The 21,426-nt window shown below is 42.5% G+C and overlaps 1 protein-coding gene across 4 annotated transcripts in view; it reads right to left on the bottom strand.

Annotated features, from left to right (window-relative positions):
* Nucleotides 1-21,426, bottom strand: part of PAK5 (p21 (RAC1) activated kinase 5) — a 216,290-nt gene that overhangs the window by 112,062 nt on the left and 82,802 nt on the right. For 2 of the 4 annotated variants that reach the window (XM_072332102.1, XM_072332093.1), the window contains exon 3: nucleotides 9,377-9,456. The exons of the other annotated variants lie outside the window; for them this stretch is intronic. The gene's annotated coding sequence lies outside the window, so the exon portion shown is untranslated. The remainder of the gene's footprint in view (nucleotides 1-9,376; nucleotides 9,457-21,426) is intronic. 4 annotated transcript variants of the gene reach the window in all.

Consider the following 21,426-nt stretch of genomic DNA (forward strand, 5'->3'; position numbering starts at 1 on the left):
ATTGCTGCAGTCTCAGTTGCTGCAGTACCTTGGGGTTCAGCTAATTAGACAGGCAAGCACAACAGACACTAGGCTAACTGAAATTAGTATGTACTGCTTCATGCACATACAGCTTTGAGCTTTGCAAAAAATTGATCAAGTGACCCTGCTTTCCCAGCTTGCATGGAGTCTGGCTCCTCACACTGCAATGCTGAGACAAGAGAGAGTGGATAAACTGCTGTTTCACATCTAGTTTCAGTCTATTCGTGTGTTAGAGAATATTTGAACCATGCTTTTTCATTTGCTGCTCTGAAAAAACTACTGTCTTGAGAGATTCCATCTTCTCCTTTTGGTGTCTTAAACTTCCTCGAGACTTTCTGTGTTCCAGGCTGCCCTCCGCCAGCCTTTATAACATCTGCAGGTCTATGGATGGCCGCTGAAGTGCACAGAGCAGACAACATGGAAGAGTGTTTGAGGCCAGCTGTTCTCTTCCCCAACATGCTTCTGGTAGAGGTTCCTAAGACCTCTTCCTAAGTCAGTCCAGGCAAGATCACCTGGATTTAATCAATTTAAATAGGCAGGTTTAGTTAATCCAGCTGATTGTTCTCTTATATATATGAGGGACACTAATGCAATCTCTTCTTTAAGTAGATCTGAAGGCATCAGCCATCAGTAGCAAGTATTGCCAATCCTGGACAATGAAGGGTGGCTCCAGATGCAGTTACTTGCTCAACACCGTGTACTGAAGCTGTCAGAAAAACGGGGTACTGAATTATCAAGGCTTTTAGCAGTCCCATGGCCTATTGGACAGTCTCCGTCTCCATCTCCTCCAAAGGACAATCTGTTCTTTCAGTTCTGCTCTGCACTAGATATTGGTAATAGGTGCACTGCTGGTACCTTCATTTGCTTCGTTTCTCTCAGTGTCCATTTAGTTTGTCATGCAGTTCAGTCCCTGGAGGCACTCTTGTAATTGAGAGACCAAGAAAGTGAGAGCCCACAGTGTGCCTCAATGGGAGGCAGACATTTGAAGCACTCCTTTGCGCGCTGGAAGCACTGTACAAATTATTTTGCTTCTTAAGGACAGCAGAGCAGTAGATCAGATGATTTTATTAGACAGTTACACTTCCTCACTCTTCCATACTACACTTATCTCAAGATGAAAGGCTAGGCCATATAGTCATTCCTAAGCTCAGAAGGAAAACTGAGCTCTCCTTTGCAGCATTATAGCATGGCACAAGCAAAGGTGATGCACAACGACCTGCCATTCCCACTCACCTCAGAGACAAATCAAACAGATGTGAGAATCACTGAATCACTGCACTACGCTACAAGAGAGTAGGAATTATGAATGAATAAGGTAGAAGAAATCATATACTCATGTAATTTTAAAGAGTGCTGCATTATTTAACTTTAGCTACAACAACTGCAGGCCACCTTGGATAAATCGTGCTATTTTCCAGTCTGCAAGTGACTATGCTTGGAGTGGAGTCAAATGATTAATTCTTGCAGCTAGGTTTTTCCACCTTGAATATAGGTTATCCGGAAGTCTTTGAAAAAACAGACTGTAATGCACTGCCTTCTTACCCTTTGGAGGTTTATCAAAACCAGACAGATACTTTACTAGAGAAGTAGCAATCAGAGCCATGCAGCTACCTAGGCAGAAAAGTCAGATCTCATTCTGAAACTATAGGTTTGGAGGAGTTATTTATTATTGGAAGAAAGGGAGAAGAGGAATATGAGTATCATCTGTACTTGGTTTATTTTTTTTCCTTCAGAAAGAAGCTATACATCAACAGCTGTGGATGTTTTGCAGGAGATCACTTTTCCTTCCCTCAAGTGTTTTTGTAACTCTCTTGTTTCAACAGACAACTTCTCTGCCAAGCACCCTTGGACGTACACATAAAAAAAACATGATTAAAGAGTTGCACAATACAGAAATGCTGCAGTAACACTTCTCCATCTTCATCCCTTGCTCACTGCCAGTGGGCAGAGCCTGTCTGGGTTTGAAACTTCTGTGCCTCACACAACACATTGCTGCTGCCAACCCTCTTGCCTGCTACTGCTGAACTGAACCTCAGGACTGTGTGCTGGACAGGGCTGGGGCACTTAAGACCAGCGCAGAGTCCTCAGGACTGCACAGGGTCAAAGGCTCTAATCCTGTAATCCTAGCAGGAGTCAGTCTGATCAGCTAGTCTGACCTGCATTTTATAGGCCAGAGAACTTCATCAAGATTTCAGAAGAACAAAGCAGGCGGCCAGCCATGCAGAAACGCGTGAGCAGGGAACGCGAGAGCTGAGCCATGAACTGTGGGCTCAGTTTGCTGTAAAATACAGCAGGTACCCCATGAGCCCTGCTGTGCACATCGTGGCTTTGTTTATCTCTTTCTTGCTGCATGGAGGACTTCTGTTTGCAAGCCAAGATATTTAAGAATTAATTCAAAATGCATATTCAGCTGCTATATTTTCAAAGTGGGTTATTTTATTTGCATGCATTCAGAGCGTGTTGCCATGTTCACTCCTATTACCAGGAATATGTATATTCTATGAAAAGGGAATGAAGTAAAAGAGCCATATGATCTCCTTTATTCATGGCTCTTAATATAACCTTCATGCTAATGTAAAAGTGGGCCAGATGAGGACTTAACTTTGCACCCGTTTAGAAACAGAGCACTGCTGTTCTTTAACCAGAGCTGAACAGCTTCCAACTAGACAAATATTTTGGGAAAACACCATGATTAGAGCTCAAGGAGTTGTACAGTTTCATTTCTCCCTTAGAAATAAGGCCATTTATCAGAGAGAGTATTTGCAAGGTGGGCGTCTATATCTGTATTTATTTTTGGTCTACTCTCTTTCCAAACCTCCTGGAAATTTTTCTGGAGAAGAACAGTTTAGATGGGGAAAGGGAACCAAGTGAAAGAAGGGTTACTTTGAACTTTGTTTTCCTGTGTTACAGCACATATCTTAGAACTGCATAGACTTGATTTAAATTACTTAGCAAGACTGAATGTGTGTAAAAATTGAATACTGCTGTACATGATGAATAAATGCTTCTTCGATACACACAAATAAGCTACATTTTAATTACAGAGCTTCCGAGTAGATTATTTTAACTCTTGAAGCTCTCTATCCGAATGGCAGACTGTCTTTGCAATACTTATGCTACAAATCCCCAGGCAACTCAGAAGAACAGCTGTGCCATTTGCAGTAAGAAAAGATGGGCAGGAACAAACTCCTGCACAGCTCTCCTTGCTGCAGCATGCAGGACTTGGATGGTCCCTCAGTCAGCTCAGCCATAGCATCTTTGCTGTGGCACTGAATGATGGTACTGAAGTTCTAAAGATCAGCAGCAGTCTGCCATCAGAAGCTGAAATCAACCTGTTTTTCAGGTTTATTGTATTATAAATACATATAGTAAAAACCTTGTTGCTTTGTTGTGGCTAGTCAGGTGATCTTTTTATGAAGAAACTGTCCAAGAAACAGATCCTTCTTTCTGTTCTAGTTTCTGGGGCTGCATTTATTATCCAGAAGTATTCACCACCTTGATTTGGTCAGGCAGTTTGAAACTGCTCTCTGAAGTCTCAGCTGTTTTTCAGGACATGAAATGATCCTGTCTGCCAGTTGAACCACGTATCACTCATTTCTAAACACAGGATAGATGATGTTCACTTTTTAATATAATAGACTGATGAACCGCAAGCAATAATTGCAGCTCCTCCTGTAAAAAAACTTGGCAGCAGAGAGCTCTCCACAGTGGTAAAACCCACATTGATGTCTAAGCCTGACCATCAAAGGAATCCAAACATGAGCTTTCCCCATTTATTTCAATAGTGTTGTTCAGTTCTATCTTGCCTTGTCTGAAATGTAGAAACACGATGCATGCATCACACACATCCACTTCAGCCTTGGAGTTGTGCCAAAAAGCAAGCACACAAACAAACACCCCACCCAATCAACCAAAAACCACCCTAGTTTTTATGTATTTCTTTATTTTACTTTTAATTTTTCTAATTCCCCAGATCCATCCGGCCTTTGAATTGCCCTTTTACTGTAAAAGAGCAAGTGTCTGTTCCCCATTAAAGCCTTGTTTTCCACACTCCCATTTTGGCAGATGTCAGACCAATCAAGATGGCATTGATATAAAGTGAAAGCTCTACTCAAGTCACACGCCTTCCATTCCTTCCTTATGGCCACCTGTGTGATTTGATATTTACACATATTAAAAGTGTATCTTCTCTCTTTTCTTGCTACCCAAGACTCACACAGAACTGGGAAAGTTTTCAGTCCTCATCAGAAATTTCAATTTTCATCCTGCTTTCAATTTACAAAGGCCACATTTTCACACTGATGGAAAATTCCCAATCAGTTCCAATATCTACACATACAGTGGTGTCTGATTTACATCCGGTAAAGGGAGGGACAATTCCCTTCTTCCCCATTCCTTCAACAAAAGAAAGCTTCAGTGTTATTTATAAATATGTCCGGAAAATAAAAATGAAGGCAGACAGATGAGAATAAGTGACATACTCTTAAAAATGACCCCAGAGTCCCCAAATGTTTGTATGCTGGAAAGGGACGTGGCAAGTGGGACGCTTCCTTCATCCATTTGCTCCCTGCACTTTTCTTTAGACCTCTCACACAGATATTTTATTCATGCTCCCAGCTCTGGGACACAGGTTGCGTCTTTGTCAGTCATGTGGAGTCAGTCTGATGTGAAACAAGGCAATGCAGTTAAAATATGGGAGAGGGTAAAATAAGACTAAAAATCTTATTACAGTTTTTTGAGAAGCAGAGAAGTGCTGAAGCAGAGAGGACTTGGACAAGGCAAGTCTTTCTGCCCATTCCCAGAAGGATGCACCGTGGGCCACAGTTAGCCCAGCTGCAATTAAAATACATCTGGCACTGCACTTTATCAATCAGATACAACAAATGAGATATGATAACAATTTGATATAGGAAAATGGTGTAATGAGTAGAACAGTGGCACAGGCACTTTGGCACAGGACAGATATGAATCAAATGTGTTCAGATTAAGTCCCACTCTTCAGGGCAAGCATTACAGGTATGAATGGACAGGTAACAGGAGACCAGTACATGTTTTGTTCTAACTTTCAAATATCTTTACAGCTCTCAGCAAACGTGGCACAGAGGAGGCCAATGTCTGGCACAAAAGTTTATTCAGAGGTTTCCCTGGGTTCTTCCTAGGACACAAGAACAGTACTTTCCCCAAATCCTTTTTCCAACTTTCTTTCCTTACAGCAAGACAGGTCAACTCTCTCCTCAACTGTCTAACTAGCATCACCCTTTCCCTAATATGTACCGTCTGCAGACAGCTAAAAGCAGACACCAGGTTTAAAGGCTCCCTTATGTAGACACTATGTTTTTATGGATCAGAGCCTTTTGGTGCTCTATATTGCAACTAGGTAAGCAGATAAACATCAAATCTCAAAGATTATTCACTATACCGCAGACAAACAGGCCCCAAACCAATTCATTTGCCCTATGAAGTAGAAAACTTTAACCTGAATTTGTCCCTTGAGATGTTTGGATGCAATAACTTACCATTACAAAGGGACTAAGTGCCTTAAAGGGAACAAGTCCCAGCAAGTGACGATGCCTAATAAATACCATTTGATTTTGCCTTAAGTATTTCTTGGAAAGTACTTTACTTTCCTTGATTCTAAGGAAAAAAAAAAAAAAAAAAAAAAAAAAAAGAAAGAAAGAAAAGCTAATGTTTGGTGGGTCATAAAATCATTGTGAGCTTGTACAAATAATCTGACCTCACTGCATTTTGCTGCATCTTTGAAGTGTATTAGATTGTTCATACAGTCAGATTTTCTCTTATTTTATCTGCTGGGCCTCCTTGTGAAACTGACAATTAAAAAAAAAACAAACATAAAAACAATTTCAGCTAACCACAAAAAAAAAAAAAAAAAAAAAGAAACAAAGAAAGAAAAGAAGATTCTGAATTGTGGTGCTCCAATGGGACCTGCAATAAGAAATCCTGATGGGTGTGGGAAGGAATCGCTGCCTTTTGGCCAGCTCTATTTCTAGTAAGTCTTGCAAAATACGGCCTCCCTCATCCCTGGCATGGATGAATGTTATAGAGCTCACTACATGCAGGTTTCTAATTAGGAGTAATTTAAAGTGGCAATATTTCATAGCTAATTCCTGAACTACAACATATGAGTAAACTTAGCTCGTACCCTGTTTATTTGGCAGGCACATATGGGCTGATGAAGAAGCCATCCCTCCTGATATGGGAAGAAGAGGAACCAGACACATGCAGGTTACCTGAGAGAAGAACCCCTCATAAATGGAAGAAGGCTTTCAGGGTTCCAGGTAGGAACTACTTGTAGTAGCTGAGTATAATCAGATACACTGCATTTCTCTATGAATGTCTAGATGAGGGAGAAAATACCTTTAAAATGTTACATCAAATAAATAGTTTTGGTTTTATTTTTCCTTCATATCTTTTAAAAACTGTTTTTTTATGTCTCATGGAGAGTCTGGTATCTTCTAAAACAAAGTCCATTTTCCTTGGCCAGCACAGTGGGGAAGGAGATGGAAGGCAGCATCCATAACCACCCTGTTAACCCTCTGCTGCTGCTTTCCATTGCTCTGGTTGCATCGAAGGGGCACAACACAAAGCTACACAGTGCAGATGGAGATCAGCATGAACAGTCCTTTCCCACCCAAGCCCTCAACCTTCCTCATAAAAAGGGCACTGCAATAGGAGTGGGATGGGAGAGCAGTGCCTCTGGTTTGTTCAGCTCTGGTAATCCAAAGCCCATAAATGCTTTTCAGGATGGATATATATATATATCCATATATATATATATATATTTGATATATATATATATATTTTTGGACAGATTAATATTTCTTCTGAGCTTGTGGTTGAAACTGCAGGTTGGTTAAAACTTTTCTGGTTGCAGCTCTCTGCATCACAGCCCTCTTTTGCCCACTGAACCGTGCCCTGACTTTCCTGAAGAAGAGAGTTTTGCAGCCCCGTGTGCTCCTGAAGTCCAAAAACTGAGAGGTGAGATAGCACACTCATGGCTTAGCTACACACACCTGACAGAGCCAAGCAGCACCTGGCCAGCTTAGCCCTGGGATGGGGCAAGCTCTGGAACATGGCCTGGAGCAGCCTCCTGCACTCTGGCACCTGAGGGGTGCTTTCTTTCTGCACAGACCTGGCCCCCTGGCTTGGGGTACAGCACCATGCAGCCAGCCACTTGGCAGAGCCAAGCCAACGTATTTGAGGCAGAGAATTCAAGACAGACAGTAGCTGTTTTTTAAGCTCTAAACCAAAAATCGTCTGTAGTCTGATCATTACTGGATCCTCCTTGCCCTATTGCTGTGTTTTCTCTGCTGCTCTGATGGCTCCAGTTACACATACCTATGAGAACAACTGAAACAGTATATTTTTCAGTGTCCCCAACTGAGACAAAGGGCCATATTTATTGATCCAGGCCCTAGAATACAGGAAGAAAAAAAGAAAAAAGAGTAAGTTACAGAGTAAGAGACAAAGATGGATTGCCAAGGATCCTGGCTGGTTGGTCTGATCTTTCCCTGGAAAAAGGGAAAGGGCCCCCGGCTCTCCATCTAACAACTCGACCATCAAGTGCCTGGTTCTTAGGAGCACCTTCGCTTGGCTGTTCCTGAGTTCTGGCTCAGGGCTATGAAGCACGCTGTAGATGATGTGTTGAACATTAGGTGGAACTGAAGTCTATTCCTTCCACTACAACACATCAGTGGCTGCTATGGTGGAAACAACACAGTGCGGGTGTGATGAGGGAAGGAATGCAGTAAAATGGCTTTGTCTGAATGAAGTCAGAAAAAACAAGTGAATAGCACTAAAGAACTACAACTGTCCTAATGTTTTTCAGCAGGAAAGGAAACCCATGGAGCAACACGTTAGTATCCTAATGTCACTAAAAGAAGATGCTACAGGAAGGAGCGCAGCTGGGATCAAAAATGAAGGAGAACATGAATGGTGATTTCAGTCACAGGACAGTGAAAAACTGTGAATGTAGACAGAAAGCAACTCCTGAACACTTTCAAGTCTAATGCATAAGCAAGAGGACACTGATGTTTGGGGTATATGTTACAATGCTGGGACACAGACACACACAGAGAAAGAAGAAGAAACAACATGAGGTAAAAGAAAATGAAGGAATAATTTCTCCTAGAAGAAAAATGCAAGGGCTTAGGCTTCTTTGTCTGAAGCCACAACTCAGAACTACCTCGCTGATGATAAGAGATGCCATCCACTCAAGAGCTGGATCCAGAGAGAAAAGAGAAAGCTTTCAGAACAGCTTCTATAAGGCATTAAATCAACTTGATAGTCAGCCAGATTGGAAACAAATATTTTCTTTCCAGAATATCGCAGCACTGGGAGAGAAACATGCTAAAGCAGCAAGTTTCTGAATGAAAACCTTGTGGGTTTTAGTTTATATATTTGACAAGCAACTCGTTCTACTAATAACACCAACACCACACATTCTGCAGAATATTCCAGGGAAGGCATCCTTTAGCCAGAACCCAGTCAGAGCGAGGGCTCTCAACTCAGCGTGTCATTCTATTCCGTGCATGCTACTTTGTGCAATGTCAGTTGATAGCCATCATTTTCTCCCCCAAACTAACACAGAGGACTTATGTGGGCCACCACCTGCCTATTGCTTTTCCTCCCTCAAAGTGATCTTCACTCACAGGCCAACACCTACTTGTGTATCAGTCTCCTACTTGTATATCAGTACAGTATCCACTGTCTGAATCTGGAGACATTGTACAAACAAAGCTCCCAAAGACTCCACTGGAGATTTTGCTTGCCAGAAGACATGAGGATGGTCCATGTTTGTTTATAAAGTTTCCCAGTCCACTGAGAGAGAACTACTACATGCACACATGAAATTGTGACTGAGAGGGAAAAACCATCACAAGATAAACTATAATATAATATAACTGCACTTATATAATATGAACTTATAAAAGTTCATTTAGAACAAATCTGCTATATCAAACTAACACTGAATTTACAGACAGAGATTCCTGAAGCTGACCAAGGGATCTCAGTGTCTCATTGCTTTTAATTTGAGTGGTAATGAGAGATTTGAATTCCTTAAACCAAATGGAATGTTTTAGCACTAATGCGTATGTTAATTATGAATCTATGACTGATGCTTTTTCTTCCTTAATGTCTGTATTCCTACCAAAAAAGAAACCCAACAGTAAGACAGCATTCCCTGGTTGAATACTTGTCAACATTGTCATTCTCTCACTAGCATTTTCTCTCCACTTTTTGCAGGCCCTTTTCTCAAGGTGCTCCTCCTTGAGCAGAGGTCAGCCACACAGCTAGCTCCAGTGAAGGCACAGCCCAGCTTGCAGGCAATACTCACCTCCAGACAGTGCCTGGAAGGTGTTTCAAATAGCCATGGCCTTCCAGATGAGAAATGTCCCCATATGTGTTTACAGTCCTCTGGAAAAGAAAAACAGGAGGGGAGGAGTAAGAGAAAAGAGAAGACAGGGAAGTAGTATAATAATGATTAGCATAATGGGATTTGCTATTCTTGTTAATAGTTTAATCAAAATAAACATTTACTGAACCCTCTTATGTGCGTGCCATGATCAAAGTGCTTTATATTTAGCTTAGCACTTGTAAGCTGTGGTTAGTGTTGCCTTCATCTCTGCTGCCCACTTAGACAACAAGAAAGCAAGGGATGAAGCCTGGCACTGGGACCTGCATTTTCTAACACCTAAAAACCCCACCATGCACAAGTGGCATTTCTTCAGCTGCACACATACTGGTTGTGCTGCATTTGCCAGATACATGGTACAGAAGAGACAGATCTCAGTGTACGTGGGACTTGCTGTGTATATGCAAGTGAAGTGCAGAGGTTTTGTGCTCCAAGGCACCACTTGCTCCACTGCTACCCTTGGAGCTATGCATGCCTCTCACCTGTGCTGGAGGCAGCCCAACCCTTCCAAAGCTTTGTGGATGACACACAGTTGGATCTTGCACTTCTCATGCAGTCTTTCCTTAAGGAAGTCACTTAGCAGCAGCCCCTGCTTTGTGAGTTTATTAACTAGTTGCTGAAGAGCATATACAAGATACAAAAGCAGCCAGATACAAAGGAATGGGGCAGGATGCTGGTGGCAGGGTGGAACAATACCAGTCCCACAGAACTGACTGAGAGAGAGGAGGTGCCTCACTAGCTTTGCTAGGTTTTGTCCTAGAACAGTTATATTTGCTACTTTGTACCCAATCATTTATGATACATTATGCTATGTTCTGTGATAGGATACTAACATGTTCTGCGGAACCCCAGGCCTTTCTTATTATCCTTATTGTTCAGCTTGATTTGAGGCAGAGAGGAAGAAAAACTGACTTAAGTATCACTCTCATGCTAGATACAGAGGGATGGGCAGGATGGGTGCTATACTAACAAAACACCCACAGTCCGACAAGGCAGATTTCCCAGCACAGCAGTTTTCCTCACTGCAGAGCTTGAGGAAGGACACCTCATGCCCCCTGTACCTCCCCAAGTCTGTCCCCAACAACCTCAGAACAGAGGAAGCTGTGCCATGTGCTGGGCTCTGAGCAGACACACATCGCTGTAACAGCAAATGCCACAGGCAGCATCTGTCCAAGCAGCCAGGATACCATGTTCCCGAGCACAGGAACACTGAGACACGTAGTCACAAGATTAGTTAGCTGTAATGTGTCTAATTTATTTTGTCATTTCCAAGGGCAAAAAAATAGCAAAAACAACTGCAGGTGATGCTGTTGTATCAGCTCTGAGAAGCATGGAAAAATACAACTGCAAGAAACATGGCTTCTTGGGATGTGTTATTTTATTATTATTATTTGGAAATAAGAGGGGGGAAAAAGCACCTTTCCATTGTGTCACTTAGATGCACTTTGTGCTGCAGAGTAGCACAGGTCAAATCATGCCCGAGACAAGGCCTGAAAGACTTTAAGCTCTTTGCCACAAAAACATATTCAAAGAGAAGCAAATGCTGATATCTCTGGGATAGAAAAGGAGTCATATGCCTCTGCTCTGTTATGAGAATTGAATAATTACAAGCTTATCAGACCTGAGGCCACAGTGGAGCAGCAAGCATGAAACACAAGCTTTGTGCTAAGACTAGAGTGCTCCAACTCCATGCTTCTTTTCCTACTGATGCAAGAGCCTGGCCCCTGTGTAAGCAGCAACAGGAGCCTTATGGAGTTCAACATAGGGGCAGAGAGAAAGCTGAGTGGCTTGGAGTCCTAATCCTGTGTCCTGGGAGCCATTTGTGTGTCAGATAAGCTTTGGGTAACTCTGCTGACCCATCATCTGACAAAACTTAAACATCTCTCTCAAGACATATACCTGAACCTTTTCAAAAGCTTGGCTAAGTCTGACTTTAGGAAACTCAGGTTAGGAGCCTCAGACATGGGTTATTCCCTCAATCCATCATTTCTCTAGATGAGGAGAACTTGAAGAAACCGTTTTCTCAGGGTTTTGTCTATAAAAGGAGTGCAAAAGCTGAGCGAAAAGTCAATTATCTTTGTTTTTTCCTACTCCTCTTTTTAATGCAAGAATTTTCTTTGTTGAAAGACTATAAAGTGATCCATAATAAATAAATAAAGCAATGAAGCAAGAAGCAGCTGACATAAAATGCCTTGGTAGAGCTAAAGATGTCTTTTCTTAAGAATAAGTAAAGGACTAGATGAAGATGATTCTCAGTTCCTGCAGGTAACATGAAGAGAGCTTTCAAAGAGAACACAATCAAAATGACTACAGAATTACACGTGAAGTGAAATAATACATACCCAGTTTCCTACTGGCACCCTTAATGGAGCTCTTATGTGCAGACAGACAATTACCTCTAAGTAAAAATAAAAAAGGAAGCTTGAGAATCCAAAAATCAGCTACAGAAGAACATTAAAAAAAAAAAAAAGCAAAACATTAAGCAGACTATGAAGGAATGTAGACAAAAGGAAAGACAAGACTAAATGCCAACAAGACTAGTAGCATTCGGTGAACCATTAGATGCTGAAAGTCTGTCTATTCATCAGCTTGTCTGCAGTATAAGGTAGCCATCTTCTACTGTAAAAGGCCTGCTCTGCATTACTATCCTTCATCAGCCTCTGAAATGACCAAAATTCAGGGGCTGAGGCAAAGTGGGATGAAGTCAGCAACTTTTAGTGAACATACTAATAAAGAAGTGATTTCTAAGTTAGGTCTTAAGATTTACTACTTGCTTTATGCACTCCCCTGCCATGTTCCTCTCTTTGCCTTCTCATTTGATACTTCTCAGTCTCAAAGTGGAAAACTTCCAGATATCTAAAGATCTGTTGCTGAGGCAAGATTCTTATGGAAACTGACATAGATTTAGTTAAATTAAACATGATTTATGCTGGTAAATTAGTGGTAATTAATTCCAGAGGCCCAGAGAGGTATTTCTAAAAGTCATTTAGTCCATTCACCTGCATAGTAGAGGACTTGCACTGGTCACTCCTCATAGAGGTTTAACTTCTTTTTACAGGGAATCTGAGAGAGGTTCCAGTAGTTCAGCCTCCCTTAGGACCATTAATCACTAAAAATGAACTCTCCTCATTTTCTCTGGAATTAATTTAGTCCGTAGCTTCTTCTCTTCACTGTCAGGGTCATGAAGACCAGGCACTCCATTTTTTTCCTTTGCAGCAGATGACAATCTTTTGAAAAGGATTTAGTCTCCTCCTCAGCCTCTCCCTCCTGAGGATCTTTACTGAACTTACTCCTTCTGTCCTTCTATACCTTTCATCCGTCTTACTGCTTTCCATATCAAACCATCCCAGTCTTTAAGTACGCTGGCCAAAGGTGAGCGCAGTGCACCTGCTGCCTTGGAAGCAAGCTGATGGTAAGGATTATGGCACTTGTAAAAGCAGCACTGATGCAATAACATGGCATCGTTTATTCACAATCAGCTTATAAGCCATCAAAATCTTTCATCATTATTGATAAATCAACTACGCACACAGTTGTTGTTCTCCAACCTGTTAGAACGATATAATAACCTACATTAAGTGTTGCAATATATAAATTTATACTTAGTAGAGGAACCACGCACTGTCCTGCCTGAACAGCAAGCTGGTCTTGTTTTCAGTCACATCTCTAGTTTGCTAAGATCACACAGAACTCTAATCCTCTACAATGTGCTCACAGCCTCTTCCAACATTGTGTTGGCTGAAAATTGAAATTGCATTCCTCTCTTCTATTAGCCAGATTATATATGCAAGATGTGTACATAAACCAACCCCCTCAGAACCTCCCTTGTAAACTCATCACCAGCTTTGGGCCCAGGTATTTTCATATATGACATCCTTAAAAGACTGCATATGAAACAGCTCCAGAAGTCAAACCAATATGAGCATGCTGTCACAGTTTAGGGGGGAAATATCATAGAGTATCTTATGTTGGAAGGGACCCTAAAGATCATCAAGCTCCAAGCCCTAGGGCTGCCCCCCATCAGCTCAGTCTGCCCAGGGTCCCATCCAACTTGGCCTTGAGAGCCTCCAAGGATGGGGCACCACAGCTCCGGGCAGCAATGCCAGGGCCTCACTGCCCTCTGAGTGAAGGGCAATCTAACCTTAAATTTCCCCTCTTTCAGCTTAAACCAAATTACATTGGTTTGAATCTCTCATACCACACACACAAAAACAAGATGGCCCTGTTACTCATCCTGTTGCATTCTTCCAGGCACTCCTAAATTGTTTGTTTAGTTGTTTGTTCATGTATTTTTTTTAGGAACTGAAGCCTAACTGACAAGCCTATAATTCCAGACCTGCTTGTTAGCACCACTTTTGTACCAACAAGCTCAGACCTGCACATCAAACTCCCGGGCTCTGCTCCAACAGACCACTTTAACACACACTTAATTGCAAGGGTGATACATCTGTGGCTACAGAGGGGATGAGCGAGGTGATTAACATTACACGTGCTGATACATTTTTCTAGCTCTGAAGAACAGATACATCAATTAAGTCAAACCAAAACAAATACATGGTTCAATAAAATGCTTAGGACTTTAAGAGTGCAAATAGCACTAAATATTAAACATTGATCACCATGGGTGACTGAACAGCAGAAATTATTCTTTGTTACAGTGCAATCACCTCCACTATGATGAATTCTTTTGCTACTGTCTTGCTTTATTAACTAGTTTACCTTTCTCAAGTTTTCCTTATCTTAATATCAGTAACATAATGCCTCCATTTCAGACTCAGTAGTCCTTTCATCTAGGAAGTTAATGAATTTATCAGATGTCACTCAGTTTAACACAAGCTCTAGTGATACTTCTAGAATCGGGTTCCTGTGCATTTTAAGTTTCTTCTGAAAGTCAGGATGCTGACAGCTGAGGAAAGATTAATCTCACTCCCAGGTCAACTCTGTTCAGCTCAGTTTAAATCAACAAAGCCATTATATGCTGCACTTCACCCCCCAACTTCAGGATTACCTGTAGCAACGTCCCAGGATGAAATAGCATATATAAAACAGCTGAACTTACAGCAGGGTTGGCACACAGCAACTCATCATCTCCTCAGACTCCAAGAAGACTTTGCTGTTCTCCAAGTCAGGCACTCAGCTCAAACATGGCCCTGAGCTGACTGATACTGCCTTATCAAACAGACCGCTTACACCTGTTGGGCTCTCCTCTCCTCTCTACACTGGTCTGCCAATCAAATGACTTCTCTGCTGTTTGCAGTCACCTGAGTAAGCAGGTGCTGGGCCCTGGCACCCAACTTGGATCTATACTTTGCTCTGCTCAGTTCTCTCCGTTTCGGTCACTGTTATTTGCTCCTGAACACTACGTGTCCTTGGGCAATTAGGCTTTCTTCCACTGCTCCCCTAGCTAGTTCTGTCATTCTTTCCACACAACCCGCTTCTCCAGACCATCAAAGAGATCTCAAAGCACAGTGCTTATCCCAAACTGAATTTATCTTATTGGACAGAGTTGGGGAGGAATTCCAGATACCAGAGTTCTCTTGAAAGCTAATTATTCTTCAAAGAAGTGTTAGGTAGTCCCAGGGAGCTTTTACCTATTGATTTGCTACTCTGTACTATTTCCTGCAAAATGTAATTGTTCTATTCCTGTCTCGCACTGTCATATGTCTCTCAGAACAACCTGGGAAAATAAAAAGTAATAAAGGGCACCAAGAAGGGCACCGTAAGAAAACAAAAATAAATAACTCTCTTTACAAGCAAAGCCTGTAAAGCAAAACTGAGAAATGTATGCAAAACTTGTTAAATGTTCCTCAGTCTGTGTACTCCATAACTGAAAACCAAATGTAACTTATGAAAACTCAGGCTTGAAGGAAATCAAATGGAGATAGTATTCTAAGGACTCTGGCACTGCAGCTCTCATTTCTGTATTTCTAGGATAAAGGTACCATGGATGGGAATGCCATTGCATGTATTGGATATACTGAATATATAGAATATGTAATTGCTTTGTGTTTGCTACACGCTCCAACCCACTGCAGGGCACCTTTGATAGTTCTTTGCTTCTGCCTGGTGAGTCTGTCTGCTGAGGCACAGGCAGTCTCCAGAGGAGCCAGAACCACTTCTGTTTCGATCGCACCACACAGCAAGGAAGATAAGGGAGAGAACAGGGAGAGCAGGTTGGGCATACAGCGGTACCGCTGTGCCCACGTCCATGCTGACAAAACTCCATGATGTAACTTAAAGCTGCTCCCTCAGTGGTTTTAATCAGGAGAGGGCTGCTTAAATCCAGTTCAAGAAGCTGCATTTGGGATTCCTGACCTCTGCCAACTCTCTGCTATTCCCCTGTAGCACAAGCCTCACAGGGTAAAGAATTGATTTTGATTTCTCCTTGCCTAGGACTGAAACTCTGCAGGACTAGGTCTGAGAGCTGGTTCTGAGGCTCTATGCCCCAACTTGAGTCTGTTCCAATTGGGTATTGCCAGCCCTTTGTCCTTGGATGTCAAAGGACATTCCGGGGGGGTGGGGGGTGGAATGGCGAAGTAGAACAATTACAGTTCATGGTGGGTTATTTTTATAAGCTTTCATCAGAAATTTTCTCTTAAGAGAATAAATTCTCATCAGAATCTATATAATGAAAGAAAACAGCAACAAAAAAGCTTGTTTGGAACTACAGAAAAGTAGTTGAGCAAATCTGCATAAACTCTGTCCCACTGCTGCTGCTGCTAGGCAGAGGAGCTGGTGCTTGGAAGATGGTTTCTTTGTATGTCAACACTTAGCTATGCATCCTGGCATTCATTATTTAACAGCCTCCATGTGACATAAAGCTTTTAGAAACACAACATTCTTTAGCAACCCAGATAAGAACCCAGCTCAAATGTTCTTGCTTCTGACTGAGCACACTGCAACAGCTTCAATTCCCTGATCTGAAAGCGTGGCTGTGCAGACTGTCCCATGCACTGCCACAACAATGTCAATAGGCTGTTCTGGAAGGGAAGCTTATTTCAAAAGCAGAAGCATCATCAAAGAACGGAGCAGCTATATGAGCTATATGGCACAGTGTTTGAATTTGAGTTAAACTCCTGTTCCCTGTTCTTCTGGTACCCTTGGTAACATCTCAATACTAAAAAACAAATGCTAGAGCAAAGCAATGGTCAACATTCATGTGCAACATTTATCATTTAATCCTTAAATCCCAACTTCTAAATCCAAGTGCTTAGAATTATACTCTTAGCTGCCTGTGAGGAGCATTAAAAATGATTCAGTTTAAAGTGACCCAGCAGCTGAGTCCTGTCAGTACGCACTGAACCTTACTGTGCTGCTCCAAAGCATCTACATGGCATTTGAGGGCCCATTGATGGGTAGGTAATTGCACAGCAGCAAGAATGAAGCAGAAGGACCTAAGCAGAAATCACACCCTTAGGATTTAAAACACATCTGTTTTCAGTTTTGACAGCACTGACAACCGCACTTTACACTTTCAGGCACCCACATGTCAAGAGGTGAGAGCAACGTACATAGATGCTGCAAGCCAAAGGTGAGGGCAAACTGGGAGGAATCCAAGCTTCATCCAGAAGCAGATTGTCATTCTAATACATTATGCTTGAGAGGGTGCCAGTCCAAAAGATCTCCTACACACTGGCTAGGCTGGAAAAATGAGGCCCCATATTTCTGTAATAGTGCAGTTGCAATTTCTTACAGTGATGCAATGATTAGAAGATAGGAAGATCCCGAGTCGAGGAAACTGCTCAGCTGAGGAAAAATTCACTGGTTCTGAAAAAGTCTTTTCTCACAAAATTAGGGTTCCACAAGTAAGAAAGAAGAAGAGGTTAGAAACCACCCTGAAGTATTTATATCCTATTATGTACAAAGACCTTGTCCTGCCAATCATGCATTCTCACTCTGAGACAGAGTCTGGCCTTACACGCATACTGAAGGGCCAAGAAGTGAACCCCCTGCAGCTGCAATGAGATTGCATGCTTGGTAGCACTGGGGAGCTGGAGACTGAACTACTGTAGAGAAGCCAAGCCTTCTTCCTTTGGGTTTTCACTTTTTTAGGAGGAAAACAGGCCTACTGATTAATTCCTTTTGTACAGTGCATGGTCTGGGACTAGGTGTAGGTGGGTGAGTGGCAAGTGGTATCTCTTGAATGATTCTCTGTGAGGTTCAAATTGCATTAGTGTGCTCAGCAGCAAACTTTCACATTTGTCTCTTCTATTAAATGCCCCCTTCACTGCCTACAGCACCTTTCCATCTCTAGTGCCCCTCCATCTCCACCACAAAGTTGACTTTTGACATCTGTTCTTTAAAAAAAGCAATCTTTCCCCTCAAGGGGAGCTCATTTTGTACATGGGGCAACTCTGACTTGTAAGCAAGGTGAGTAGCTTTCTCTCACACTTGGTCTCTGATTTGCTCTGTGAACATAGGCCACTTTTTCTCCACTTCCTTATCCATCCCTGTGCAGTCACTATCAGCTGTCATCCTGGTAAGGAGGCAACACAACTGATGCTCAGTTTAAAAATGCAGAGTAATTCCCACAGGGCTATTTCTAGTAAAACTGTTGTCTAGGCTCCTCTGGTTTAGTCTGCTTGACAAGTTATCTTCCATGTTCTGAACTGTCCTTGAACAATCACACACAAGGGCAACATGCCCTTATGCCATCAGCCCTTTTATTTATGCCTTTATCTAATAAGGAATAGTAATAAGGAATAACGGTATCATTATCTGCACCCTCAAATGCACCAGGCTTAAGTCCTTAAGACTCCATTCTGCAGGCTGCCAGAGGTGCTGGATGGGTGTTTTTCCAGCAGAGTGATGGTTGTGACTGGTCGTGTATATTATTGTACTGAAAGCTCAGCAGTTTAGCTACTAATCAGCACAAAGTTTTTGGTTGTTTTTTGTTGTTGTTATCCTAGCTCTCTTTCATCGTACCTCCACACCAGCCCATTCTCAGGGACACAGAAGCTTTCCTGCTATGCCTCTAAAACATCCGAGCCTGTCTGGTTTCTCCGTGTCATTTTCTTGCTTCTCAGCTTGCCTCACCTGTTTCCCACTTGTGAGGATCGTGCAGTGCAGGTGGGAGCTGGCACATCTGTACGGGGTTATTTTCTTTAGCCCTTTGCAGAGCTGGCAGTCCGCGAGGCCAGGCGGCGCACTCACCCGGCGATGCTTTCGTCCTGCAGCGACAGGCAGCCCTCATCTTTCTCCCGCGCAGGCTGCCACCTCGTGGGCATCCCCGGCATATGCATTTGCCTGGAACTGGCTCCCAAGCGCGCATAATGTGGTCTGCGCTGCTGACCCAAACAATCCTTCAGATCCCTGGCTTGGGAACTTCATAGAGGAGCAGAGGGGATGGAGTTGTTCACTTTGTAGCACAGTTAATGGAATAGATTTTTCATAAAAGTAACAGCTTCCCCAGGCAAATCTATAGGTGTCTATGTGGAATTCAAAGATCAAAAACAGCGAGCTTAACCCATTTCTTCTATGAAATCTAAAACCCCACTGCCTACATTAGTGTGTAAGCTCCAAGCTGTTACTGCTCATCTGTTGCATCAATACGGTGCAATCAGGCAGCCCAAAGTAATGGAAATCTTTGTAATGAATTCAGAAAGTTTGGGCTCCAGTTTAGGAACAAGAAAATCAGAGCTAGCTAAAAACTTGCAAATGGAATCTCGTGCTTTCCTTAACACCGTGTCCTAAGTGAGGTAAGGCAGCCCTCAGAGGAGAGGGAAGGGAAGGGAACTGGACTAAAATAATTCAAATTATAGGGTGTCTGCTCACTTCTCATGCTGTCTGTGCACAGTGTACACCAGATGAACCATGGTACATCCACCCCTGAGCCAGGGGAGTTTCAATTCAGAAAGGACTGGTCATTTCAGGTGAGAGGAGGAGACAGATTTTCCTGCTTCTGTGTGAATTTCCCGTCCTCCCACCCCCTTTTTCTTTTTTTGTTTGTTGGCTACTAATCCTGTCCTGTCAGAAAGTACTTAATGCCAGGGACTTAATGAAATAACTTCTGGCAAATGGAAAGCTTCATCTCTGGAACAGCCTGGACATTGTACCACTGACAGGTGTTCAAAATATTTCATGCACAGAGGTTTTCCAGCCTGGTTCTTTAAAAATGAAGCAACCTCCTTTTTATGTCACGCTGAGCAATAGACGTGGCATCCTAAAGCTGTTTTATCAACTGAGTCCAGGGTTTATAAAACTCTGCTGTAAGATTTTAATACAGCTCATCACATTATACAGAACCAGCCATCCTGCTTAGTCTTCAAAGACTTGATATTCCCTAAGCACAGCCCACATGCAACTGCTCCTATCTAATTACATGCAATGACAGCCTCTCTTCCTTTGACACTATAGCTGAGCGTTCTCTGGCTGAGTCCTGAACTAGGACGCACAGCTTGCCAGCTCTAAAAACTGCAAGCGTTACTGTTCAGAATGTCTTCAGCTGTCTAACTGCACCAAAAATACACTGTTTTAATCTTCTTCCTGGAAAGCTAGTTTTTCCAGTTCCAAAACACTTGCCTGCAGAGGCAGGCTGGATTTCAGCTTTTCAGATAGTTGCAGCAAGCAGTTGTGTGTTAAGCATTAGAGGGCAGGAATGTAAACTTTTATGGTCAGGATGAGTTAATGAGTTTAATATTCCTTTCTGTTAGATTAGCATTATTTTCAGGGTATTAATATCAAAAAGTCCTAGCTATCGTGCAGAGCATGCTATGTTATTCCTTGCACAACAGCCAGAAGATGAGTGAAAAGGTCAGGACTCTGAGCCAATAAGATACAATGAATAGCAAAGAGAAGTGTCAGGTTGATGATGAAAGGAGTGCACTGCAGTCACTTCCTGCCGGTCACAAATCCTGATCTTGCACTCTAGAAATCATGACATTAGCTTCGAAAGCAGAAGAATGTTAAACAAAAGAGGGGAGTGTGTTTGCCATTTTCTAGACTTGCTTGGCTGCAAGTGGTGGAGGTTTTAGAAGGCAGTTTGTCACATTCTCAGCGTTCTTCTGAAGCTGTGACAAAGAGACATTTCACACTGACAGTGCCTCCTGTGAAACCATAGATGGCTTTGCAGTTACCTGGGAAGGCAACAGGGACATATTTCCTTCTGAAAATAAAAATAATAATGAATTCCATGCGACACTGGAGAAAGGCTGTAAGAAAGACATCAAATATCATTGCTCCTTCTACCCACCACTGAGAGTGGGTACCATGACAGATGGCAGATCTTGAGACAGCTCCAATTTGCTATGACTGAGAAGAGAGGGAAACAAACGAGGGGTTTGTCTGAACCCTTTTCTCTTGGCTCAAAGCTCACTGTCTGTGGCATTTTTTGTGATAAGACTTTGAGTTATCAAGGAGGTGAGTGGTGGGTGTCACTGTGTGGCAGTCAACATCACTTGACATCAATTATACATTTGAAAGTATTTCTTTGAAGATGTCTGCCTTCCAAAGGGAGTGCTCAGGAAGGTTAACTGGCTGAAGGCTTGGCCTGGGGGCAAACAGCTCCAGCTTGATACTGGAGACTGGGAGATGATACCACTGTATCCTGTGAAGACAGGATACAATTTGGCATCTCCTTGCTTCCTCTTATCTGCTGACTTAAGTTTGCAAGGCCTGGAAGAAGAGAACAAAGGAGTTCCCGTGAGATCCAAAAGCCAGAAGCTGGCACTCCAAAAGGAGCTGACTCCACCACTCTGGACCTATTTATAAGTTTGTACAATTGCTAGTGATCATCACCTGAACAACACAACCTCCACCAACTCATCACTACTGAAGATCAACATCTAAACTATGAGCAATCCTGGAAACCCAGTGGATCTCCCTTTTGCTTTCTACAAAGACTCCTTGCTTTTATTTCCTCTCTCTCTTCTTTCATCCACCTTCCCTTCCCTATCTCTCTTAGTGCCTAGGGTTTGTAATGAACTGGTCGGGCAAACATCTGACCTGTTGTGTCTTATCTCACCATCAGGTAT

This window comes from Excalfactoria chinensis, chromosome 3, assembly GCF_039878825.1.
Source record: "Excalfactoria chinensis isolate bCotChi1 chromosome 3, bCotChi1.hap2, whole genome shotgun sequence".
NCBI lineage: Eukaryota > Metazoa > Chordata > Aves > Galliformes > Phasianidae > Excalfactoria > Excalfactoria chinensis.